A 27570-nucleotide genomic window follows, 5' to 3' on the forward strand; every position below is an offset into this window, starting at 1 on the left:
CCAGTGCGGCTCAGGAGAGGCTGTGCGTGCGTGTGAATATATGTACTATACAGTGCTGCGCTGCACTGATCTTGAGGAAAGATGATCAGACCTGAATCCCATCAGCAGCGTTTTCTTGGGGAAATTAATCTGTTAGAAACACTGCAGGGTGGGTTGTGTTGTTTAATTTTTGATTTTTAGCAAGACTGCTCCATTATTTTAAATCATGGCAGTTCTGGCAATGCGTTTCACCTGGTTTGAGTCCCTTTTTTATGCTAGTGAATCAGAATTTACGGGCCTGTTTCTGTGATAAAACACGTGCTTGTACATCTTTGCTTTTCTTGATGATTAATGCTATTGGAACCCGTTCCTTTTTTTTTTTTTCTTAATTACTGTAATCTTTCATTGTATAAGTATTAATTGTTGACTGAAATGGACATTCTAGTTACTTATGTCAGCTTCAATTAGTGTTTCCATTTTTCTTTAGTTTTAGAATATGTATTTATGAATTGAAGCTATGTAATGGTTCATTACAATAAGAATTTGAACATCTTTAAGAGAAAGAGATACCCTGCAGAAAAGGAACGCAGTCTACTCTGGAGGTGTAACTGATGGCCAGGGATAAGCAATACTGTGGTGTGGGCTACCCAAATGACGTAAAGTGGTAGTTAAAAGGAGTAAGGTCGTTGCCTGGCTGTAGTGGCCATGAAACTTGAGAGTTTTGGCAAAAGTGATGTTCTGCCTGTAATAAAGCCATGATATTTCTCCTTTCTGCAAGTACTGCTTTCATCTCCTTCGTTTTTTGCTTGTTGTTGCATGCGGAAGACCTTAGCTCCTCTGCAGCAAGCGTTTCATAGCAAGATAATTTTGATGTAGTCGCTGTCTATCAGCAGAACAGAAAGTCTGTAATGGCTCTTTAATGAAAAACATTTACAATTAAAATTGCTATTAATTTTTAATCTGGCTTTGTTTTTTCAGTTCTATTTGTGACAAAAAAAAATTGTGATGCCAGTGCCTCTGTTACAGAACAGCACATATAGTAAACTCTGTTTTGGCATTTATGTAAATTAAGTGGTAAATAAGATGTTTGGAAGTGGGTAGCATTTATTAATACATAATGCTGAAATCCCTGCTGGAAGGCCTGGTAAGACATTAATATTAATGCTTGAACTGAGCTCTTTATCTTTTCTAATATACTATATTTTATTAACAAGCTATTTAGCAGAAACTTAAGAATGGTTTACCCAGTTATATTAAGAAGAACAGTTGCTATGATACAACAAAGTGAATTAAAAGTGAGCCAGCAGTTTTAACTTCTTAAAAATAGTCATTTAGGCCAAGCGATGAACCAAACAATAATAAAGGAGTGCCACTTAACTAAACTTAGCTCTTAGTATTAATTTCCTACAGGCTGAAAACTTCATGCCCAGATGTATTATATTGTTGTAGGCCTGGCAAAAAGTACTAACAGTAATATCTAAGACACAGGACCTTCAGTTTCTGGGAAGGGATGCAGTCTTGTAGTTGAGCAAAAGGATGGAGAGTTTGAAATAAAAATGTCTTCGTGTTGTTGGTATTGGCTTGCCATGACATCTGTCAGCAGAAACTTTGAGGTCACTTAAGGAGGTTTGCTTCTTCACCTCCTTGACTGTGATGACATCTTTCAAGGTATAATACTGTAGAACTTTGGGTCCCACAGCCCGTCTAATCCCTTAAACTTGGTTGTAAATTCCCCTTGTCCTTTGCCTTACCTCGCACTTCCCACCCCAGTACTGCTTGACCCTGCTCTTCTCTCATGGTGCTTCTTGGCTCTCCTTGCCTTCACCATGACTTAGTGATTCTTTTCCATCTCAAACCCAAGTCCCTCCAGCTCTGCCCCAAAATGATAGTAATATATGAATGACTTCTTGAAACACCAAGCAACTATACCCATAAAACTAATATTTTACATCCATGTCTTGTATAATGGTTACTCTATCTGTCTGTTTTCATTCTGCTTTTGTAACAGTGGGACATAATTATCCCAGCTGGAGAGTGAGGCTCCATTGTTTTTAGACACAAATCAAGGATTTTACAACTCCAATACCACCCTAACTCAGCTGATATGAATAGCTTCCACAGTCCATAGGAGAATATCCAGCCCTGTTAAGAGGAACATGTGCATGAAGTTTACATTTAGAATTAATGTAAATGGACACATGTAGGAGGCCTGTGGGCTTGAAATATAAGGAAGAAATAAACTGTTGTGGTCATCTCTCTTCCTTGCCCCAAAAGAAAACTACAGTGTAGCCCGTGTATATAAATATATTGGAAACTTGGAGACAATGGAAAAAAATACAGGTTTCAGTTCAAAATGTGATATCTGTGCTAGTTAAATATTTATCAGAAGTAAATTTCACTTGTTCCATTACGAAAGTGTATAATTAGCAAATACAAAGAGCCCATAGGTATACTTCTCAACACTTTATTTATTTGCATTATGAAATAAGTATATATAGCACAGCTCTACCACTATACTTAATTCTTGCTAAGAGTACTGATTTTTTTTTAGAACAGCACAATTTTAAAACAAAAATTATAAGAGTAGAAAAGAAAAATAGTGATGCTGTTTTCTCTAAATGGAAAAGAAAGAGAAGAAATAAATATTTCAAGGTCTTACTTCTTCTAAGTGTGTAAATTTTGCTTCAGTGAAACTTTGAATGCCAGGACACCCTAGAACATTCTAGAAATATCATTGTTTTTTATTAAATTGAAGAATAACCTAACAGAACAAATTAAGAAACAAAGTGCCTTCATTTGAGGTGGATCAGTGACAAAACTGTAAGCATACTCTAAAAATTTTCTTGTTTGTACTGGATTTTCTTCAGCAGACAAAAAAGGGGTGGTTTTCTCCATTGCAGACTTTGAGGTAGGAAAGAAACTATAAATGTCGGGGATAATGGAGAAATAATACATTTTTGGGGGAAGCGACCAGGTTGCTGCTTTGCTTGGATATTTCTCATTTCTAAAAATAACTTGGCTATTTTATTCAGAAGTATTCCTTTTTTTGATAAGAACTATTTTCTGGAGAAAATTTATACTGAAAAAGTTGAACTGGACTGAAGATCCAAAGTTAATATAGGAATATGCAGCAATAAGATATATATCAGAAGTGCATCTGTTCATAAAAAAAAAAAGGTTCTGTAATGTAATAATATTTTGAGCTGGGCTGGGTTGTTATGGTTGGTTTTTTTTTTTCCAAATTAATATCCACGCAAGAGGACAGGTTCCCTGTGTTCATATGCTCTGGTTAAGACCCAGACCGCATTGTTAACCTTTGTTGGTGTAGCTATAGAAAAGTATGTTTCGATATTTCTCTATCAGTTGCAACTCAAACAAAGATTAGGAACCTATTTAACTGTTTCTTATGGTATATTTTTCTTCACTGAGCAACTAGTATAAACTACTGATGTGGTACATGATTTTTGTGTTTCTTTATTCCATATTCCCCATCATTGTTTCCTCCCAATTCTGTCTTTTTCCATGTCCCTGTGAAGCACTTCAGGCGTTAAAGGGATTTACAAAGATAACCACGTTAACTGCACTCCTGTGACCTACAGGTGACGCTTATTACGGAATGAGACAGGCTGAGATTAGTAAGACTTCATGTTCCTTTGCTAAGTTGTCGTGTGTTTAATAGATAATTACCAGGGCTTCTGAGCATCAAGAATTTTTTTTCTGCAAATTGAAGGAGGAGGATTGTTCTTAACGAGAGGTAGAAGGTTTATGGAAATGAGAAAATTTCAGGGATATTATTTGTGAGAGGGCCTGTAAAAATGTTGGGTTTTCATAGTTAAGTCTTTGAAGAGGTTTTTGACTGAGCTTGGCCACCAGGTTTTTGAGCTGGTATATCGGCTACAAAAGCAGAAGACCCAGCCTTTTCTGGAAACCAGGAAAAGTGGCTCACCTGAAAAACCCTGGGAGATGGAGAACAAGTGTGGGAGGGAGACGTGGCCAAGTGAGGGGCAGCAGTGGGAGGAGAGGAGAAGGATATATGTGGAAGCTCTGACGAGACCTGTTTCTTGCAGTTGTGTGCACTAACCCTCCTGTAGCATTTTGTCTCTGCGAGTGGATTCTTCATTTTGGTGATCATCAACATTTTGTGATGTGAAATCTGAGCTATATTTTAAGTTATGCCTCTGCTCTTCTTACTTACAAAAACATGCCAAAAATGGGAATAACTGTTCGTAATACTAAGCTTAAAACTATGACCTTCCGGTAGTTAAAGGGGGCCTACAGGAGAACTGGGGAGGGACTCTTTATCAGGGAGTGTAGCTATAGGATGAGGGGTAACAGTTTTAAACTGAAAGAGGGGAGATTTAGATTGGATATTAGGAAGAAATTCTTTACTGTGAGGGTGGTGAGACACTGGCCCAGGTTGCCCAGAGAACCTGTGGAGGAAGCATCTCTGGAGGTGTTCAAGGCCAGGCTGAACGGGGCTTGGAGCAAGCTGGTCTGGTGGGAGATGACCCTGCCCATGGCAGGGGGGTTGGAACTGGATGGTCTTTAATGTCCCTTCCAACTCTAACCATTCTGTGATTCTATGAACTTCATTTCTTCTTTAGATTGTGGATTTAATAACAAATAGTAAAATTTTAAAATTTTAAAATTCCACATTGACGTTTTTATACTTTAAAAGGAAGCAATAGCTGTTTTTCTTTTTTATTTTCTCCCCCATCCAGGTGAATTTCAAGGTAGACCAGATCTGAGCAATCATGGACAAGAAATCCAGTATTAGGAATATGTCTGTGATTGCTCATGTTGATCATGGCAAATCAGCCTTGACAGACTCCCCGGTGTGTAAAGCGGGCATCATTGCTTCAACCCAAGCAGGAGAAACATGATTCACAGACACACAGAAAGATGAGCAAGAAAGATGTTATCACAATCAAGTGTAAGTAAGAATTTGTTTGTATCTTTCTTTTTTTATCTTTTTTTTGCATCTTAGTCTGAAGACAGAAAATTGGTTTGCTCAAAGCCTTGCATTTTGTCAGATCTTTTTTAAGTTGACATACGAATCAAGCTGTGCATTACAGAACAGAAGTTCACAGTCTTCAGAGTGCAATCTGGGCAGTATTGGAGTAGAGCTTATGAGTGATATCTAGCGACCATTCTTACCTGCTTCTCACTATGGAGAAAGATGCTTTCAGAAAGGTTTTTAGTAGTAACCTTTGTTTTTATTGGATTGCTTACAGTCCTGCAAGCTAATGTGGTGAGCTCTGTCTTGTTAGTATTAGTATTACCTTTGCCTATGAAGTCAGCAACTACAAAGTTAACAAGTCGTAAAGTGAATTGGAGCATGACGCGACAAGTGTTTGGCAGTGATATTATGCTGTGACTACTATCTCGAGGTGTTGATTTTGAATAAGAATAAAAATTAATTACACTCAAAGCAGAATTTTAGATCCTAAGAACTTTATAAATTGAAGTCTTGAAGTCTTCTTGTGGTTTTTCCTTCAAGTACATCAAGAAATATTGGTGCTGTAACAGACCAGGTATGGGTGGCTGACCAATCACAGAATCACAGAATTTTCAGAGTTGGAAGGGACCTCTAGAGATCATCTAGTCCAACTCCCCTGCTAAAGCAGGATTGCCTAGAGCACATTACTCAGGACTGCATCCAGGCGGGTCTTGAAAATCTCCAGAGAAGGGGACTCCACACCCTCCCTGGGCAGCCTGTGCCAGTGCTCTGTCACCTGAACTGTAAAGAAGTGTTTCCGTGTATTTGAACGGAACTTCCTATGTTCTAACTTGTGCCCATTGCCCCTCGTCCTGTCACTGGGAACCATTGAAAAGAGCCTGGCTCCATCCTCCTTCAACCCACCCTTTAGATACTTGTACTCACCAATGCGAGTTTTAAAATTAGCAAATTATGAAACATTATTAAATTATTAAAATGCGTTGTCTTCTATTGCAGGGCAATTTCTATTTATTACGAAATCTCAGACAATTACTTGGCCTTCATCAAACAGTGTAGGGATGATTCAGGTTTTCTTATAAATTTAATTGACTCCCCTGGACACATTGATTTCTCCTCTGAAGTTACAGTAGCTCTCCATGTCACTGATGGTGCACTGTGGTTGACTATGTTTCAGGTAAGCATCCTCTTCTAATTAGAAAGACCTCAGTGTATTTTAATTTCTTCCTCTTAAGATAAAAAAATCGTATGTAATGGAAAAAGCTTCTTTCTCTGGAAGTTTAACTTCTAATGGTAGGAATTCAGATTTGCAGTCTTAGCCCATGGCCTTTCCTGGATCTTAGATGATTATATCCACTTTGTATACAGCTTGTGGGTTGAACGTAGAGTAACTGAGGAAATAAAATCAATCCTTCAGCAAAATCCCAGGGAGTGGAGCTGCCTGTCATTCTTCTCCTCCCTCAGTTAGTAAATGACACAATACATGCAACTGAGTAAGGACAGTTTCAGGGAGCACTGAGACTACCACCAAATTACCAGTTCGAATTTCCCAGTCACCACTATACAAAGTAGATTAGAGATCTTGCACATATATATAATGCATATTTTAATTGTAATTATATTTTTAAGGGGTTTGTGCACAGATGGAGACTGTTCCGAGGCAGGCTATTGCAGAACGTTTCAAACCAGTACTGACGATGAAAAAAATGGATCATGCTTTGCTGCAATTGCAGCTGGAGCCTGCAGAACTTTACCAGACATTTCAGTGTATTGTGGAAAATGTCAATGTCATCATTTCCACCTATGGAGGGGATGAAACTGGACCAATGGATAATATTATGGTAAAGAAAACTTTATAACTTTGCTGTGGTTGAAATCCTATTTTGGAGAGTACCAGCCTTGATATGAAACAATTGCATACGTTTATGCAGTTCAGATCTCTGGCCAGCCTGAAGGAGCCGTTCGTCAGTCCCCTTCCACCCCCACTGTTTCATACTTTTTCTTTTAGGGATATTATTTCAGACCAACCAACGGGGGAGCAAAAGCAACTAGGGGAGAGGAGAGAATTCGCAAAACAGATCATCCTGTAGTGATACTTTCTCACTAACAAAATGTGTAACCTCAAGTCAGTTGCTCATTGTCATTCAGACATCAAATGTCAGCATTTGCCTGGGTGAAACTGCTGAAGGGAAGCTATGGCTGGAAATTTAAGGCAAAGGACCAGAAGCCAGAAGATTAGCTTTCTGTGCCTGGCTTTGCTGCTTATGTCACTTACATGACAAGAAACATGGCCTTTCTGCTATTCCTGACTGATAAGACATTTAATTTGCTCTTTTCTGATCTGAAAACGTAGGTCTTTGTTATTCTACCAGTAATTATATCTCAATATGCTGGATATCTCCGGAAGGATGATTTGGAACCAGAAAGAAAAATAGTATTTCCTATATTGCAGCTGAGAATTGTAAAACAAAAAACTAAAGTCAACTGAGAGCATTCTCTGATGGTCCAGCTGTTAGAGTAAGGAATTGTCAGAATCAGGCTGCTACAGATACCATTTTTTCCACCAAATATCTGCAAGACACACCTCACCAGAATTTTTGAACTTGGTTCCCTTTGTTTAAATGTGATCATAATAAACTAGCTTGTTGTATGGATAAAATTGACTGCAGCATAATCTAGTTACTGAAACAAAGGATTCTTGGCTAGGATTGTATTCTGATTGTTATATTGCATGAATCTCAGCCGTTCTTAAGTCAGACCACGTTTATCGGTTTGGCATGAATGAGCCGGCCCCTATTTTAATTTCCAGAGGAAGTTCACTAACTTCAGCTAATATTCTTTACAAAGTCATAATCCTCCAAATCCTACTTAGCACTTCACAAGTATGTTTCTGAAGTTCTTATTTTAGCCTTTGTTGTAAATTTGTTCACTGGGTGGGGTAAAGTAAGGCTCTTGCTTCAAAGTAGTATTCAATAGACCGATCTCAGAGAAAGTATTTCCTTGCTCTATGTTTCAGAAAATATTTGGCATCTTTATTTATCCTACCTGTAATTGAAAGCAATTCATACATTTCAAGTCAGTGTTTTGTGAAACACATTCACTTTTTTTCCCCTTTTAAAGATTGATCCAGTTATTGGTACTGTTGGGTTTGGCTGGGGTCTGCATGGCTCGGCATTCACTCTGAAGCTATTTGCTGAGATGTATGTAACAACATTTGCTGTCAAAGGTGAAAAAGCACAGCTCCTTCCCGTTGGGAATTCAAAGAAAGTTGAAGACATGATGAAAAAACTCTTGGGTGATAAGTAAGTAACACAGTACACATGGAATAAATGTAGATATACGCTTTGATACCACAGTGACACTCTAAGGATAGCAGTGATGCATACCAGTGCATGTTGAGTTTGTGCTTCTGTAAAACTAAGCTTTCATAGGCAGCTCAGAAAGCTTGTTAGAGACATGAGTTTATAACTCTTACAATAAAAATATCTATGTGTCTAAGAAAGGCAGTTTCTTGTCGTGCAGATATGATGTATGTGCCTTCTGTGGCGAGTTCTGATAAACTGCTCTGTAAGAGCAGAGAGAGAAGGTTCACTCCCAGAATTCAGAACATAAATGCTTTTATTGAACTGCATAGATAAAATTAATACACAACACAAGGTTATGGACCAAATCCAGTCTTTTGATACCAATAAGTATTTCTGTGAATTTAATGAACCTTAAATTGTATCTTTTAAATGATGGAGTTAATTTCACATTAGATGTGTACACAACTTGCTGGTAACAGAGTGATTTATATGGTGTGTGAAAGCTTGATATTTGCTTGTCGTCTGATGCCTTATAATAAATTAACCTACCTTGACTCACTTAGCTCACAGAGTACTCCAAGATTTATCTTGTATGGTATTTAAATGATTTTAGCAAGGCTTCAGAAGACAGTTATAGATAACAGGGTGGAGTAACAGAATTCTTGGCAACAGGTTTGCTTACAGTCCCTAGTTCCCTGTAAAAGCTTAAAAATTCTTGTTGAAGTCAGCGTTTTTAAGCGTAGTAAGAAAACTCGAAAACCTAAACAAACAAAAAGCCATCCTTTGCCTCCCCAAATATCTAACAGTTATTGCTACATTTCAAATAAGCATTAGCTACTCTTCTGCTATTTTAATCTGAAAGTTTACAAAGTTTTATTTTAAAAATAACTCAGCGGAAACTTGCAGGAAAAGTGGATACTCCTCAAGTTCAAACTGGATGAGTAAAAGTAAACATCATCATCAGATGTTTTAATCCAACAACTGGAAAATTCAGCAAATCATCCACTAGCCCAGATGGAAAGAACCTGCCAAGGACATTTTGCCAGTTAGTTCTGGATCCTATCTTTAAGGTAAAGCAATATTTTGTTTTGATTTGATTGCAGGGACATAAGGGGAGACTTTTTTTTGTTTAGCAGGTTATCTCTTAGGAAAGCAATCCCTCTTCTAAAGTAGGACCATAGAATCAAAGAATGGTTAGAGTTGGAAGGGACCTAGTTCCACCCCCCATGCCATGGGCAGGGACACCTCCCACCAGACAAGGTTGCTCAAAGCTGTGTCCAGCCTGGCCTTGAACACCTCCAGGGATGGGGCAGCCACAGGTTCTCCGGGCAACCTGGGCCAGTGTCTCACCACCCTCACAGTAAAGAATTTCTTCCTAATATCTCATCTAAATCTCCCCTCTTTTGGTTTAAAACATTACCCCTTGTCCTGTCGCTTCACTCCATGATAAGAGTCCCTCCACATCTTTCCTGTAGGCCCGCTTTAAATACTGAAAGGGGATCTAAGGTCTCCCCGGACCCTTCTCTTCACCAGGCTGAACAACCCCAACTCTCTCAGCCTGTCCTCACAGCAGAGGGGCTCTGGTCCTTTGATCATCTTTGTGGCCTCCTCTGGACTCACTTCAACAGGTCCGTGTCCTTCTTGTGCTGAGGCCTCCAAAGCTGGACGCAGTACTCCAAGTGGGGTCTCACCAGGGTGGAGCAGAGGGGCAGAATCCCCTCCCTTGCCTTGCTGGCCGTGCTGCCCAGGATACGGTTGGCTTTCTGGGCTGCCAGCACACATTGCCAGCTCATGTCAAGCTCCTCATGCACCAACACCCTCAAGTCCTTCTCCTCAGGGCTGCCATCCATCCATTCTCTCCCCAGGCTGGATTTGTGCTGGGGATTGCCCCCGCCCATGCGCAGGACCTTGCACTTGGCCTGGTTAACTTCATGGGGTTTGCACAGGCCCACATCTCAGGCCTCTCCAGGTCCCTCTGGATGGCATCCCTTCCCTCCAGCACGTTGATCACACCACACGGCTTGGTGTTGTCAGCAAACTTGCTAAGTGAGCAATACTTCTGTAGAGACTAGAAAAATTCGGCAATATTAGAACAATGTGCAAAAGGTGGGACAGAAGTAGAAGGCAGAAAATCTGAATAGTCTGTTCACTGAAATAACATACTCTGCATATCATAAGATTCAAGATTTGTGTTTTGTGTGTGAACTACTTCTGATAGGAATTTGGAGTTTCCTTTGGAAATAGAAATATTTTAAATAAGTTGTGAATCTTGAGCTGCGTGGTCCTTGTGAATAGTTTCTCAAACAAAAGCCCAGAACAGAGAAAGCAGAGGGTTTTCAGATGTACAACATGTTTAAGATAAATGGTAAGCAGAACCCATCTCTGTTATGTGACTTACTCTGGTTGCTATAAACTTGTTTCAGATCTTTGATGCCGTTATGAATTTTAGGAAGGAAGAGGCAGCCAGACTGATAGAGAAACTTGATACTAAGCAGACATTGAAGATCGAGATAAACAGGGAAAACCCCTTCTTAAGGTAACCTGGCCTTTCTACGTCATTAGAATTTGCAGCGTGGTAGCATTTCTTAGCCTTAAGCTGTGAGCTGTATAATGAGAACAGTCTTTTTGGTCTTTCTAAAATTCACAGAAACTTACCTTAATTGTCTTTTTATAATCTGGTCAGTGGTTAATTTGTGTATCAAGAATGTCATGATTTGAAATAAGGTACCTGGTAATGTTAGCTGTAAAAGAGGTATAAGTCCCAGTTCTCCCGAAACACAAAGACTATGTTTAGAGAGGAGACATTGCTTTACTCTGGCCAGGGTGCACGGTGGAATATTTCCACAAATCGTGCACACTGAATAGGATTGTCGTGGTTTAGGCCAATTTGGCTAGTGGGGACGTGGGGCATCCCAGGTGGGACCAACAGATGCTCCCCCTGACCTCTCTTCAAAGAGAGAGGCAGAGGAGGGAAAAAGAGACTTACGAGTTTAGACAAAACTAAACTACTTTAATGAGATGTTAATAATAAAATAAAAAAGGAAAATAATGAAATAAGTTCAAAACTGTATAAAGCTTCCAGGATTACCGTCATGACACTGGCTGGCACTGGGGAAGTTCCAGACTGGGCTCAGTGACGGATGGGAACTGGATTCAGGATTGGGATCAAAGGCAGATGAACAGACAGAGCCCTCCTCGGGCAGCAGCCATTGAAGAAAGAGAGAGCTGACCCTTTGATCCCTCAGCTTTTATACTGAGCATGAGGCAGATGGGATGGAATACCTGTTGGTCAGTTTTGGGTCACCTGTCCTGTCCGCTCCTCCCCCCAGGTGTAACCCCTCTATGCTTTTCCGCTTCCGACCCTTCAATGGGGAAAATAACAGTGAGCTGCCCTTGGTGTTATAGCAATAAGTATAAGCAAGAGCCTCTCTGCATACCATGCCTGGGCATCAGCTATAAACATAGGTCTCTTCACTCTGAGAGCGAACAGTATCTGCACAATATGCAGTTAATTTCAGTAGTTAGGAGAGGCCCAGCTAAGAAGCAAAGTTACTGAACAAAATTGGTCCTGTTTTACCTCAAACCAAGACAAGGACTCCCGCACGGTTTATATACACATTTTACAATATTATTATCATATTAGTACCACCCATCTGATTTGATGGGTGGTACTAATATGATAATATTTGATTGGTTAGTAATTTACATATGATTGCACAGTCAAGGTGTAGCTGCTATGCATGATCATGGAAAGGTTCTTCACCTGGGCTAGGGTCCTTTTGACCTGTGGGCCTGATTTTTAGTATTATAATGAAGGTAGTTCAGCTTAGGACACTCAGAGTTTTCACTTTTCTGCCAAGTTGGCTAAACTTTTTGTAACATGGTGGATGAGTAGCACTTTCAAGGTTCATATGCTTGTATGCTTCGGGATGTTTCATTTCAAAGAATGACAATACTTGCTTTCCTTGATTAGGAGTTCTTTCTCATATAGCTGAAGGATGGAATCCTCATTATCCATGAGAACATCTCAGAAAGTTCCTCTACTAATCAACCCAGATACTTGTGAAGAAACATCCCCAAGGACAACCCTGTGGCCAAGTACACAACAAAATGCTCATATGCAAGACCCTGTATCAGAAGTTCAGCTAATGCCAATAGTTAACAGGCCTAACTAACATTAATGCTATCAAAACTGGCTAAGATTCTAAGTATAAGACAACAGTTCCCCCCTTCGAGTCTTAATGTAGATATGTCGAGTCACACCTCTTTGTTGTCTTACAACACTTAATACAGCACTGTAAAATCATGAATGTGCATATGAATATGCTTACAACTAAAATCAATATTCTATTAGCTTCTTGATCCACAAAGACAATTCAGGAATCCAGGAGGTTAACCAGGACCATACGCCTTGAAATCCGAAAGAGGTGTCATCTTTTTGTATTTCCTGTAAAACTTTAGTGTGTTTTCAAATTTCATGTAGATCAGTTGAAATTCTCTCTGATTGATCAACATAAACACAACTAGTGTTTATCACAAACTCACCCTTGTGTGGCCAGCAACATGTCTAAAGCCATTCTATTTTGTAAAGCTATTTTACTGACTTGAGAAACGACTTCTTGTAGCGCAGTAATTGCAGCCATAGTTCTATTTTCTATAATCTCCAATTCAGCCAAAATACTCACAATTGCTTTTTCCAATTCACTTACTCCTAACCAAGGTACAAACCATTTAACAGAAGAGTGTGAAATCCTGTTGGCCTTTCTATTAAAAGATTGCTTCTTTTTTGTATTTTCATATAAGACATAATCCAAAAGTTTTGATCTAACTTGTCCATTATGGTTACATTGGGAATCAAAGCCCCTAAAGTACAAGTACCTTCCCAATTTGGAGTCAGCGGTATGGCCACACAACCAATACCATCCAGTGCTTCTAGGGGTAGACCAGTATCCAGTTGCTTTAGCCTTTCTTTGCAGTTGCATAGACCAGCTACAATATGGGTAGTGTCCTGCTGTCCTACTGACACATTCCCAGGTGACAGAGTTTTATTCGTGGTTATGCATTTAACACCTGGGAATTCCAGATTTCTTATGTCCCACTTTTGAAAATTTGGGTTCTCTGGTTTGATAAAATCTGACCCAATCCATAAATTATTCCAGGACGTATTAAATGGAATGGGTATTCCCACAATGGGAACTCCTTTGTTTGAATTTTCAGGAAAATGCATGCATACCAAACAGTCAGATCTATTTGCTGCTCTAATTATCTTTTGAATCATATCGAAGTGTGCATTGTGCCTGTGGAGCTTCCTGATGTATCTGGATCGTGCTAATTCTATACCACTTAACCATAACAAGCCTAGGGGTAGACCATTCATGGTTACACAAATACATACATCAGAGACAAAAGAATATTGTAATCCCAATACCCAAAAAAGTAGAATTTTGTACACAGTCAATACAAAGATAAGATTCTACAGTGATCCAGGTACAATTCAATACAATTCATCTACTTAATTTTCTTAAATTGTAACTGTGAAGGATTCTTATCAGTGGACTCCACAGTCCATTTATCTGGTGGGATTCCCCTCTTGACTTGAGAGTAGTGAATCCAAGGTCCTAGTCTGTTGATCTTAACTGCTGTATAAGTAGTTAAAAGGATTTGGAAAGGTCGTTTCCAACATTCTTTCAAAGGTTCTTTGTTCCAGGTTTTCAGGTACACCCAGTCTCCCAGTTGAAGGCTGTGCATGGCAGTGTCTAGGCCCAAAGGTGCTCTGTATTGAAGATACCTGTTGAGAGAAAATAAAACCTTCCCTAAAGAAATTGCATATTATTTAAGATACTGCTTCCAGTTAATTACTTGAGATGCTGGTTCATGGTTTATATTTTGATAAGGTCTCCCATACAATATTTCAAATGGGCTAACTTTTTCCTTAGATTTAGGAGTAATCCTAATTCTCAACAATGCTAACAGGAGAGCATCTGGCCATTTTAGCTGAGTTTCTTGACAAACGTTGTTTAATTGCTTCTTAACTATTTGATTCATCCTCTCCACTTTACCACTAGATTATGGTCTCTGTGGAATATGCAAATCCCATTGAATCTCTAATGCCTTTGCTAATGATTGTATTATCTTAGCTACAAAATGGGGTCCTCTGGTGGAAGACATCCCTATAGGAATACCAAATCTAGGAACAATCTCTTTTAGTAAAATTTTAACTACTTCCTTTGCCTGGTTGGTGCAACAAGGGAAAGCTGCTGGCCATCCAGAAAAAGTGTCTACTAACACCAATAGATACCAATACCCGTTTTGCCTCGGACGTTCAGAAAAGTTTATCTGCCAGTAATCACCGGGTGTGTTCCCTTTCTTGATTCTTCTGGGAGGTGGTCTAGGTTGTGTCTGAGGATTGTTTTTCTGACATATCTCACATCTTCTCACGATGCTTTTTGCTGTTCTTCCCATTCCTACACCTAGGATTTGTAATTTTAAATTATCAACCATAGCTTCTCTTCCCCAATGGGTATTTTGATGCTCCTTTTCCATAACTTCTTTTAAAAGGGAATATCACTGAAGGTAACATTATTCACAGAATCACAGAATTTTCAGAGTTGGAAGGGACCTCTAGAGATCATCTAGTCCAACTCCCCTGCCAAAGCAGGATTGCCTACAGCACATTACTCAGGACTGCATCCAGGCGGGTCTTGAAAATCTCCAGAGAAGGGGACTCCACAACCTCCCTGGACAGCCTGTGCCAGTGCTTTGTCACCCTCACCGTTTGTCTTCTGTGATCCACCATCCCTCTTTGTTGTTTTTGACATTCAATAGCTGGACTAATTGATTTTCTTCTTTATTATATTCAGGAAGCTCACTCAGTTCCCTATATTTTTCAGGCCACATTCCCAATATTAATTGTTCAGCTGCCCTTTTCACAGCTTGATCAGTTCATCTGTTTCCCACTATTACTAGCATGTTACCGAATTGATGAGCTTTGCAATGCATTGTTGCCACTTGTTTAGGCAAGTTGATTACTTGTAATAATTTTCAGATAAGTTCCCCATATTTTACTGGTGTTCCTTGTGCTGAAAGCAGTCCCCTTTCCTTCCAGAGTGCTCCATGGGCATGAACCACTCCAAATACATACTTTGAATCTGTCCAAATGTTCACAATTTTTCCTTCTGCCAATTCCAGGGGTCTTATTAAAGCTATCGGCTCAGCGTTTTGGGCAGAGATGTTAGCTGACAAAGGTTTTGCTTCTAGTTCCTCTGTATCTGTGACTATTACATATCCAGCCATCCGAGTTCCATCAATTACCTGGCTGCCTCCATCCACAAACAAATTTAATTCAGCTGTGTCTATTGCCAAGTCTCTCAAATCAATTCTACTTGAATACACTTGTTCTAATTCTGTTTCACCAGGCCTGGGCAATAAGGTCACAGGATTTAGTAACTTTCAATTCAACATCGTCCTGTTCCAGCGACACCCTGGTATTTCATTATTCAGCTAGGGGACAGCCAATACCCTCTTTTCTGTTGCAAAACTGTAGTTACCCTGTGTGGCACTTGAACTATCATTTTCTATCCCAAAGTCAGTTTATGTGCCTCTTGTATAAGCAGTACAGTAGCAGCTACTGCCCTTAAACAAGAAGGCGATCCCCAACTCACTTGATATAATTGCTTGGAAAAATATCCCACAGGTGGCTTCCATGACCCAACCTGTTGGGCTAGGACTCCCAGAGCAATATGCTGCCTTTCATTAACAGAGAGTTTGAATGTTTTTTTCCAAATTCAGAAGTCCTGAAGCAGCTGCAGACATTAAAGCTTGTTTTACCTTGTGGAAGGCTTCCTGATATTCAGGTGTCCATTCTAGAAATTCCCTGGCACCTTTTACAGCGTCATAAAGCAGTCTGGTGATCAATCCAAAATTGATGTTCCATAGGCGACACCATCCGGCCATACCAAGGAATGCTCTTAATTCCTGCTTTGAAGCTGGCTCTGGTGTTTGGCTCATTGCCTCCTTTCTTTCTGTACCTAAACTCTGTTGTCCTTAAGCAATAGTAAAACCAAGATAAATTACATTTTTTTGGGCAATCTGAGCTTTTTTCTTGGCTACTCTATATCCAGCTGCTCCCAAGAAATTCAAAAGGCTGATAGTAAATTGAATTGACGCTTGTTGAGTGGAGATGCCCAGCAAGATATCATCAACATAGTGCAACAAAATTACTTCTGGATTCTCTTCTTGCCAGCTCTCTAATTCTTTTGCCAATTGGCTTCCAAAAATAGGCTATTTTTAAACCCTTGAGGGAGAACAGTCCAACGTAATTGTGTCTTTCGCCTTGTTTTCAGGTTTTCCCATTCAAATGTGGATAGTTTCTGACTTTCTGTTTCTAATGGTGTACAAAAGAAAGCATCTTTCAAATCTAAGACAGTGAACCACTGGTCAGTTTCTTTAATTGTGGTCAAGAGTGTATAAGGATTTGCTATCACAGGGTGGACATCTTGCACAATCTGATTCACATATCGTAAATCTTGAACCAACCTGTACTCATTTGTATGCGGTTTCTTTACTGGCAAAATAGAAGTGTTATATTCTGATTGACATTCTCACAAAAGTCTGTAAGTCATAAAGTTTTCGATCAAGGGGTCTAGCCCTTTTCTTGCCTCCAGTTTAACTGAGTATTGTTTCTGTCTTACTGGTTTAACTCTAGGCTTTAAGGCAATCGTTACCAGTTCCACAGCTTTGGATCGTCCAGGAATCCCTGAAGCCCACACCAAAGGAGTTACTGCATTCAGTACTTTGTCTGGAATCTCTTCAGTTCTGGATGTCTCTTCCTGTAACAGAAGAACTTGTGCTTCCAAGGCTTTTTTTTCTGGTATTTGTACACGTATATTGCCTTTTTCAAACATTATATGAGCATCCAATTTACTTATCAAATCCTTTCCCAACAGAGGCATTGGGCAATCAGGAATATATAGAAATTTGAGAGTAAAAACTCTGTTTCCAACTCCACATTTAATTGGATGAAAGAAAGGCCTTATTTCTTTCTTCACTGTTGCCCCAATCACAGGCATTTCCTGCTTACTCAGTTTGCTTTTACGTGTGTTTAATACTGAATATGTGGCTCCTGTATCAATCAAAAATTTTAGTCTCTTGTTCCCCAACTTTACGGTAACGAGGGGTTCTGCTGGGGAGTCTTTCAAATTTACCCCCAGTCCCTGTCAATCCGAATCCTGGTCTAATGTTAACAAATCTGCTACCTGGGGATTTCCCTGAATTCCCTTTTCCAGTGTCCTTTTTGTTTACGATACACACACCTGTCCCTGTCTAGAGGTTTACTAGTTCCCTGCCTGAAAGGGATCTTATTACTCTCTCCTGTGGGGGGGCGAGCTGTTCTAAATCCACCTCCTTGTCCTCTGCCTTTTCTGTTACCTTCAGCTATAGCCACAGCCAACAATTGTGCTTTCCTGTTTTCTTTCTTAATTTGTTCTTTTTCTTGTCACCTCTTCTTTTCTTCTTCCCTATTATTATTATAACTTTCCAAGCCGCCTCTAATAATTTATCAAGAGACCTCACATGTGCTCCTTCTATCTTTTGCAACTTTCTTCAAATGTCCAGATTAGATTGTCCCACAAATTTACAAAAGTTAACACATCTATTTCCTTTTCAGGATCTAATCCTATATATTTTCTGGCTACTTCACACAAATGTTTGTAGAATGGGGATGGATCCTCACTTTTCCCTTGTACCACCTGATACAGTTTTGACAAATTTTTCAGTTTCGGTATTGCATTTTTTACACCAAACAATATCAGTCTTTGATACTCAGTTAACAATAACCTCTGAGCCTGGTTATTCGGGTCCCAATTGGGGTTGGTAGAAGGGAAACGATCCTCTATCCTGCCTGCCTGTGCATTCTGAGCATGTACTCTTTCTGCTTCTTCCTCAGCCTTAACTAACACCGCCTTTCACTCCTCATATGTCATCAGATTTCCCAACACCTCATGAATATCTTCCCAGTCCAGATTCTGATGCTCAATTATTGTTTCTATTACTTTAGCCACCTTTCCAGGATTCTCCCTATATGTCCTTGCCATCTCTTTCCAAACGTTGAAATTTGCCCTCAAAAAAGGAACCTGAACATCCACTGGTTCCCTTTGTGATCCTACTGCCTGCCCCAGAGGTGCCTGCAGAACCGCTCCTCTTCTCCTTGTTCAACATGCTGTAGGGCTAAAATTTCTCCCTCAGTCTTCTTCATCGTCACTGTTACTTTCAACATTCCCTTCCTCTCGTGCACCTTCTTCATCCCTATTTTCACAGTCGTGATCGTTCAGCTAATGCCAATAGTTAACAGGCCTAACTAACGTTAATGCTAATAAAACTGGCTGAGATTCTAACTATAAGACACTAGTAATGTATTGCACTGAATTTGCTAGAGAGATAACAGGCCTTAAGTGTGTTGCAGCACACAGAAGTCCCATTTTGATGTAAGAAAAGGGAGAAATTTTTTATTTCATACATGAAAAAGCCCACCAATACTGCCTCCTTCCCTCTTCTCAAGGTGTAAGTGCAATGCTAATACAAAGTGTCTGTCGCCGCACATGTATGCAGTGGCTGTGTAATCAGAAGCATGGTTTCCGGTTGACTTTCACGAATTCCAATATATTCAAGAACGCTGCTGAATTCTGGTCAACCTTTTGAAGAGTAATGTCTGAAAGCACAAGATCACTTTCTGTGCAGCACTGAATGTTAAGAGCAGAGGCTTTAAGAACTGCCCAGTTCCTGTGCTAACTCTTGTCCTCAGGTATATTAAAACCCACATGAAAAGAGGGCCCAGAGGATACATGTGGAAACTTCTTGAAATAATCACTGGAGAAGGGAAATCCAACCACATCATTGTGGCAAATGGCCATTTCATAAAACATTTGGATTTATTTTTATCTTCCATATGTGGAAGATACAGCCAGAAAATATGACAATTCATGGACCTTTTTCTTTCTGCTATTATAATCTGTTGTCAGTGAGAAGAAGGACATTCATGTTATTTTAGGAGTTTGATATAACACGTGAAACCTAACATTTCTGTTGAAACCTAAGTCACTAGCCCAAGGCAAAAAAGAATGCGAGGAGTGCTGGTTTTCACAATTCAAACATAATGTTCAAATTGCTTGTTCTAGATAAGTATTTTACTCATAGCCTTTAACAAGATTTAAGTAGTCATAGGAAAATTTTAAATGGTTGTTGTCACTTTTTACATTGCATCCCTGAGTGTAGCCTTCTACATGCTATCCAAAAGGTTTATTTGGGGGTCAGATGTTATGTTTGTTGAAACAAGTTTTAATTATGATGTGAATTTTGGGTCCTTAGGCAGTGGTGCACCGCTGGCTGCCTGCTGGTGATGCCTTGCTTTAGGTGATCACCACTGACCTACCTTCCCCTGTAACAGCACAAAAATACTGCTGCAAACTTTCTTAAGAGGGGCCACCTCATGATGAAGCTATGGGTAAAAAGGAAAATCTCCCAGCTTTCCAGGGGCTGTGAAAAATACAGCACCCCTTGTGCACAGATGAGTAAAACTGCCTAAAATAGATTTGGATTAAGCTTCTGTGTTGTAATGATAATCACTAATTTGAGAGTGTGTTGAGCAGGGTATTACAAAAAGTAAGAAAGCAAGGGATGTCATGGAGGGAGTGATTCACTTCACTTGTAACAGACAAGCAGTGGAATATTTCTTCATATTAAATAGGGATTTAACAAAGTTTGAACGTCAATGTGACTTTTAACGAGACTCGATGTCAAGGCACACTTGGTTATTTACTGCATAGAGGACAGGGTCAGACAGAACTGTTGGGGTGACACTCCCGTTGAGTCATGAGGTTCAGAAGGGACCTTCTTGCTTTCTAAACTTCTCCAATCCTAGTCCTAGACTTGGTCAACGGTTTATGTCTAAAGGATTATATAGGCACAGTCAGTCCTTTTATATCACTTAGGTAAGATTTCGGAGTTCAGCATACTATTAACCACTTACAGAGGATCTGTTGTGGCAAGGAATCTCTTAGCCTCGAGGAGTAACCTTGAGCAGTATCCCTGCTTGCGGGGAGATCCTGGCCTGCAGCCTGCTGCTGTGCAGGAGACCTCAACGGGCTCTGGACTGTCCACTATTTATAGAGTAAGGCGATTGACCTATAGTCATATTTGCATAGCAGCCAGACATCTAGGTCCGTATTCCAGACAGTGTTTGGCTATGTTGGCATTTATCCCCCAAAGTCCAGGTGCAACCCATCACAACCCCCACTGACGGTTATGGCTGGAGCAGGAGCCAGGCAAGAGTGTGGGGGGCACGGCAAGTGTAGCAGTGTGCTCCAGGTAGTCACTATCTCTGGAGGTATTTAAAAGGCAGTAGACATGGTGCTGAGGGACATAGCTTAGTGGTGGTTTTGGCAATCTTGGGTTGATGGTTGGACTAGATGATTCAATGAGCCTGTGATTCTATACGCCACCTGGTGGTGCCCAGCGACAGGACAAGAGGCATTGGGTGCAAGCTGGAACACAGGAAATTCTATCTCAACATGAGGAGGAACTTCTTTCCTTTGAGGGTGGCAGAGCACTGGAATGGGCTGCCCAGAGAGGCTGTGGAGACTCCTGCTCTGGAGATACTCAAATCCCGCCTGGACACCATCCTGTGCAACCTGCTGTAGGTCACCCTGCTCTGGCAGTGGGTTGGACTAGATGATCTCCAGAGGTCCCTGCCAACCTCTACCATTCAGACGTAGTGTGATTCTGTGATCATAGCTCTGTCCTATGTCCTTTAGATCAGTGATGAAAAAGACTGAGGTTTTTCATTCCAAAGTTAGGAAAATGTTAAATGGAAACAGCAAAATGTTGGCAGGGAGATGAATTACACTGTTCCTTATGAATTGCCAGTAACTTTGGGAAAGTTATGATTTGGGGTTTTTCTCCCCTCCTTTCTTTCTGTCCCTGTAAACATTCAGGAGAACAAACAATGGGTATCCTAAATAACAAGAAAGAGCAGCAAGGATTTTTTTTTTTTTTTAATAAGCTCTTTTTGAGCTCTGTAAACATTAAGTCTGTCCTTTGAATAACTGGATTTTCTTGGTAAATTAAATTCTTCCATGAAAGAGCCTGGAAAATGTATTCCATGCTAAAAGTATTTATTTATCACCAAGTACAGCTATTCACACACAGTTTGTCTTAACTGTCTTAAAAGCAATTGGAAGATTTGAAACCTGCTTTAAAAATCAATTCCAGACTACAGTGCTGCGTGGTGGGCAGGAAATCTACCAGCTTAAAAGATGTCTTACCCACAAGGGCTGAAGAAGATGATTGCAAGTAAGGACAAAACAGCAAAAATGGGGATTTTTTTTCTCCTCCATGACTTGTGAGACCTGTCGTGACAAAGCAGGAGAGTTTTGCAGCCTTAGTGGTTTGTTTGTTTGTAAGCAAATGGGGAGGAGGGGGGGGTTAAGTACAGTTTTTATCAGAGCGCTTGTCAGCCATGGTGGAAGTTCTAAGATAAGGTATGGCAAGATCCTGTTTGTATAAAATTTGCATCCTGTAGTAAATGCATTTATTACAAAGCACTAGGGGACTCTCTTATGCCCAAAGATTGCTGAAGGTCATTCACAGGGCATATGCCCTTTTGCCTCACTTTATGTATGTAAACTACAACCTGGTCCCATCAGTATAGACAGTAATTGTGGACTTCAGAGTCAGGTGAGGCAGAGAAGGCAGTCAGAGCTTCTCCTTTTATGTAACTTGATAGAATTATTTTTTCATAGTGCCCAGAACGAGTGGTTGGTGAGCTCTATGGAGTGCTGAACAGGAAAAGGGGACACATTTTTGAAGAATCCCAAGTGGCAGGAACTCCAATGTTTTGTGGTCAAGGCATACCTATCTGTAAATGAGTCATTTGGTAAGAAAATGCTTTTTTTGTTACCCACATGCAATTAAAGACTGGTGCAGGATGAAGGAGACTTAAGAGTTTCCATTTTAATAGCTCCAAGCTTCTTCCTGTTGTCCCTCTGCATCTTCAGTTCAGACCAAATAGTTCACTCCTTTTTTTCCCCGGCAACCTACTCCTTTAGGCTTTTGTGCCAGCAGAAGGTGCCAAAAAGATGTGGCATCTTCTGCACATTAAGACTTTTCAGTGTACACCAGATTGGATTTCCATAATTTTAAATCAAGGTCTTCCTTTGAAGCGAGCCTAGAAGAAAGAATTGGTCTTCTGCAGCAGCGGGCTAAAAAACATGGTACCGATCTGAATCTTTAAAAGGACAGAGTGCCAGCCTGAGTAGCTTAAATGGCATTACACCCTCTTGCCAATCTTAACACTACCTTTAAAATAGTAATCTGATCCTTCTTAAGCTGCCCCTGGAACTTCACCTCTTCAGTGTGGTAGAGCCCTTCCTCTGGTCTCGTGGTTGGTTTGCGTGTCCCAGTTCCCTCCTCCCCATTTGAAAATGCACTCCAAGAGCATCCTGTGACACCGTGACAGAAAGTTTACCAGTTTCATGGAGCGCAGTTGGAACTCCTCACAGGGTGAAGCTCTAAGAAATGTCATGTTTTATTTTGGAGGGGGTTTCTTTGCCAAAGTACATTAGTGTGGTAACTGCTAAAGTAATCAGTGATGAAATAAGAGATGTTTAACTTTTAAAGTCCAAACTGACAATTTAACTTCTTAAAAGAACAATTTACACATGTGTTTGTGTGGTTTTGAGTATTTGGGTTTTTTTCCTCTTCTCCAGTTTTCCACAGAGCTTAAGACAATTTCACAGAGAGCGCCATTTTCCAAACATGGAAAAGCAAAAAGAAGTGTAAGCTTAGACTTGGTAGGATGTGGATTACACTGGGCCCTCAGTCTCCCCTTACATAGCAACTTAGCTACTAACTTATTCTGCAAAACTGCAGTTCTAATTCTTTGCCAAAGCTGCTGTTGAATCTTGCTACAACAGCAATCTAAAGATGTGGGGAAAGAGCGGTGGTTTGAATATGATTAGAAGCGGTTCTACAGCAGCAAAGTCTCAGTTCACAGGCGGCAGCTCTTCACGGGACTGAATACTTGGGAGAAGGGGTTGACACCGCTGTGAAGCTGAGAAAATAGCAAAGGAAACACCTGTGTATCTTCAGTTCAACGTAAAGTTCTGTACTGTCAGACTAAAGGTCGAGTTTGCCGAGTTTGCCCAGCATCTTGTTCACGACAGTGACTGAAAGTGAGCGCGTAGGGAAGAGAAAGAACAAGGTAAACTGGTGTAAAACTTCCCCAGATTGCTTTTTTATAACCACTTTCAGAGGATTCCTGAAAGCAGAAGTGGTTTCTAGATCAGGTTAGTAACCCTTGATGGATTTCTTTATGAAGTTACTGTCTCTCCCTCAGTGTAAATCAGCATCCGCAGCACTGGTAAGGACTTCACCCATCTAGATGTGTGAAGAACTGCCTCCTTTTGAAACATAATTCTCCCCATACACTTTTCTGTCTATCAAAATTGAATTCTGTTTGCCTTTTTATTGCTAATTTACAAGATCTTTCTGCAGTTCTTTGGAATTGGCCTCATTTTTACCTGCTTGAAAGAATTAACCTGCAAAGTTGCAGTTTCCTAACAGTTCTGGAAGAATGTTTTTAGGGTTTTGGCTATGCAGAAATTCCTAATAAACCAGTTTGTTTGGGGGTTTTTTTGTGTGCGTAGCTGGTTCATCCCTTTTCATTTTTTCCTTCCCACTAGGTTTTACCAGCAACTTGAGATCCAACACTGGTGGCCAGACTTTTCCACAGTGTGTCTTTGACCACTGGCAGATTTTGCCTGGGGATCCTTCCGATGCAGATTCTCGTCCCTGGAAAGTTGCGGCTGAAACACGTAAACACGAAGGCTTGAAGGAGGGAATTCCACCTCTGGATAACTTTCTAGATAAGTTATCATCACTTCTGTTTCGTGTTGTGTTTTGTCTGATACTGTTTCCTCGTAAAACCAGGGAGGAAATGGAAAGTGTAGTGCTACATTGAATACACACAGAATGTTAACATGCTGCAATGATGGCATGATCACCTACTAAAAAACCCCAGAAATAAAAATGACGTGCTAATTTGACTCAAGGACCGTTGTCGCCTGTATCTTGCCTGTGGTCACTGATGCCTGTGTCAAAAATACACATTTTTAAAAAAAAATCAGTTGCCTAGGACTGAGGGTGTTTGCCTAATCCACAATTGTCTTTTAATCTAGGAAGCAGCTCCCTTCGTTGTTGCTCTTGCAGAAATTTTTGTTGAACTGTCAGGTTTTGTCCTCTCAGCCAGAAGATGCATTCTTTCATTTCCAAACTTGAATCGTCTTGTGCTCTTGAAGACTGACAACGAAAGGCTTGCAGTTACAGGTAAGCTTTCTAGCATCCAGCACCTAGATTTAAAGGCAGATACTCCTGTTGGATGTGCCTGAATTCTTGCTGCTGGACAGCCTCAGAACCTCCTGGGGCTGGGGCTGTATCCTTGGGCAGCATGGTCCTGCCTACAAGGCTCACCATTGTTTCAGACAGCTTTATCTGACCTGGAAGTATGAAAACCAGAAGCCAGCTCAGGCTAATAATCTTCAGGTGCATAGGTACAGCCTCTCTGTATCTAGTATTTTAGCAGCTAAAACACAGAGAAAGATGTGGGAAATGGATGGGGGCAGGGGGAGGGGGCTAGCTCTTGCAGCATGACTGTCTCTGTGCAGCAGAGGGACTGGTATTAGTCTCATAAGCTTTACTTTCCTTCTGCAGTTGGTTTGAAGGTATCTTTGATATAGTCTGCTCAAAGCAGTAACCAGATACTCCCGTAGTGGAAACAAAGAGGTAAGAAGTCATCTACCCTATTCTTCAAGGTTTTTCTTGTGTTAGAAGTTCTTGGATAGACATTCTGATGCATTTTAGAACTTGTTGAAGGAAAAATAAACCAATAAGCTATGATCAGTATTGCAGGAAAACTACACTGTTCACCTGAATGCTTAGCTCACACCACAGCCGATGTCAATCCATCTCTCTCCTAAATGGATGAGTTTGCATTTGACATTGCTGTCATGGGTCTGGAAGGTTTAAAGCAAAATGCAGCTGCAAAATTCCTGCCCAGGACAGCTGGAGAACACAACCATACCACAGCCCTGATAAGTAACTACTAACAGGGCACAATAATTAACTGAAAATCCGAGCCATATTTTATGATGGTTTAGAGCACGTGTCCTAAAAATGGAACTCACCCTTACTTAACTTTTGACGTACACTTGAGACGCTTATGTCCCTTCAGCCAGTTCAGCAATTGCCCGAGTCACACTGCAGTTCGGCATCAAGAGTACAAACAGCATCTTCAGCAACAGATAACAGTTTTAAACACTTTATTCAGCATTATTCTGGAACCTCGCTCCACACTCTATTTATAGTTCAAGTCACTGTGCAATTGTGATGCAGAAAGCACCGACTGGCTGCAGGCCATTAGGAAAAAACATCATGAGTAGCATGGCTTTATTGGAAATAAATCATGCTAAAAACCGATCCTTAACAGGTACAAAAAAATTCAACAGATAAGGAAAGGAGAAGAAGGATTGGATGCAATATTAAGACCAACATGTGAACTGAAGACCGCTGTGAAAGACCATACAAAAAACGCAATGAGGAACAGTAACACAGCATTAAAGGTGGGAGTACAGGGCAGACAAGTTACAATACATCCTGCTTCAACATTGCTTATCCATGTACTTCGTTCAAATACTGTCACAGTAACAGGAGGCAAAAAGCACCAGACACCTGCCTAAAGAAATAAGAAAAAAAGGAACACAAAATTAGGAAAAAGTGAAAGCTGGTAATTATCCCAAAATGATAGAAGTTGGAAGGGACCTCTGGAGATCATCTAGTCCAACCCCCCTGACAGAGCAGGGTCACCTACAGCACGTTGCACAGGATGGCATCCAGGTGGGTTTGGAATGTCTCCAGGGTCAGAGACTCCCCCACCTCTCTGGGCAGCCTGTGCCAGTGCTCTGCAACCCTCACAGGAAAGAAGTTCCTCCCCATGTTAAGATAGAACTTCCTATGGTCAAATTTCTGCCCGTTACCTCTTGTCCTATCACTGGGCACCACTGAAAAAAAGACTGTTCCCATCCCCCTGGCGCCCTCCCTTTCAGTATTTAGAAGCATTGGTAAGATCCCGCCTCAGTCTTCTGTTCTCCAGACTAAAAAGACCCAAGTCCTTCAGCCTTTCCTCATAAGAGAGATGTTTTAATCCCCTAATCATCTTTGTAGCCCTTTGCTGGACCCTCTCCAGAAGATCCCTGGCTTTCTTGACCCGGGGAGCCCAGAACTGGACACAGCACTCCAAATGTGGCCTCATCAGAGCAGAGCAGAGGGGGAGGATGACCTCCCTCGACCTGCTGGCCACACTCTTCTTGATGCACCCCAGGTCCCTTTCCACAGAGCTGCTCTCCAGCAGATCAGCCCCCAACCTGCACTGATGCATGGGGTTATTCCTCCCCAGGTTCAGGACCCTACACTTGCCCTTGTTGACCTTCATAAGGTTTCTCTCTGCCCAACTCTCCAACCTGTCCAGGTCACGCTGAATGGCAGCACAGCCTTCTGGCATGTCAGTCACCCCTCCCAGTTTTGTGTCATCACCAAACTTGCTGATGGTACACTCTATCCCTTCATCCAGGTCATTGATGAATATATTGAACAGGACTGGACCCAGGACTGAACCCTGGGGAACACCACTCATTACTGACCTCCAACCAGACTCTGCACCACTAACCACAACCCTCTGAACTCTATCTGCCAGCCACTGTTCAACCCACCCCACTGTCCATCTAACCCACACTTCCTAAGCTTGCCTGTGAGGATGATGTGGGAGACAGTGTTGAAAGCCTTGCTGAAGTCAAGGTAGACAACATCCACTACCCTCCCGTCATCCACCCATCCAGTCACCCCATCATAGGCTATCAGATTAGTCAGACATGACTTCCCCATGGTGAATCCATGTTGACTACTTCTGATAACCTTCTTTACCTGCAGATGCTTTGAGATGATGCCCAGAATGAGCTGTCCCATCATCTTTCCAGGGATGGAGGTGAGGCTGACCTGCCTATAGTTTCCCAGGTCTTGCTTCTTGCCCTTTTTGAAGACTGGAGTGACATTGGCTTTCCTCCAGTCCCCAGGCTCCTCACCTGTTCTCCAGGACCTATCAAAGATGATGGAGAGCAGCCCAGCAATGACTTCTCCCAGCTCCCTCGGCACTCACAGGTGCATCCTATTAGGACACATGGACTCATAGATATCCAGTTTATCTAACTGATTTCTAACTTGCTCCTC

At 41.0% G+C, this 27570-nt stretch overlaps 1 pseudogene across 1 annotated transcript; it reads left to right on the forward strand.

Annotated features, from left to right (window-relative positions):
• Positions 1–1096: 1096 nt before the first annotated feature.
• On the forward strand, positions 1097–19776 carry LOC309683713 (elongation factor 2-like; annotated as a pseudogene). The gene is made up of 8 exons: positions 1097–1123; positions 4701–4916; positions 5936–6113; positions 6566–6777; positions 8057–8238; positions 9206–9311; positions 10665–10777; positions 19603–19776. The product of its transcript is annotated as an elongation factor 2-like (transcript).
• The last annotated feature ends 7794 nt before the right edge of the window (positions 19777–27570 follow it).

The sequence above is a fragment of the Vanellus vanellus genome (genome assembly GCF_965231255.1).
Source record: "Vanellus vanellus genome assembly, chromosome: Z".
In the NCBI taxonomy this organism is placed as follows: Eukaryota; Metazoa; Chordata; class Aves; order Charadriiformes; family Charadriidae; genus Vanellus; species Vanellus vanellus.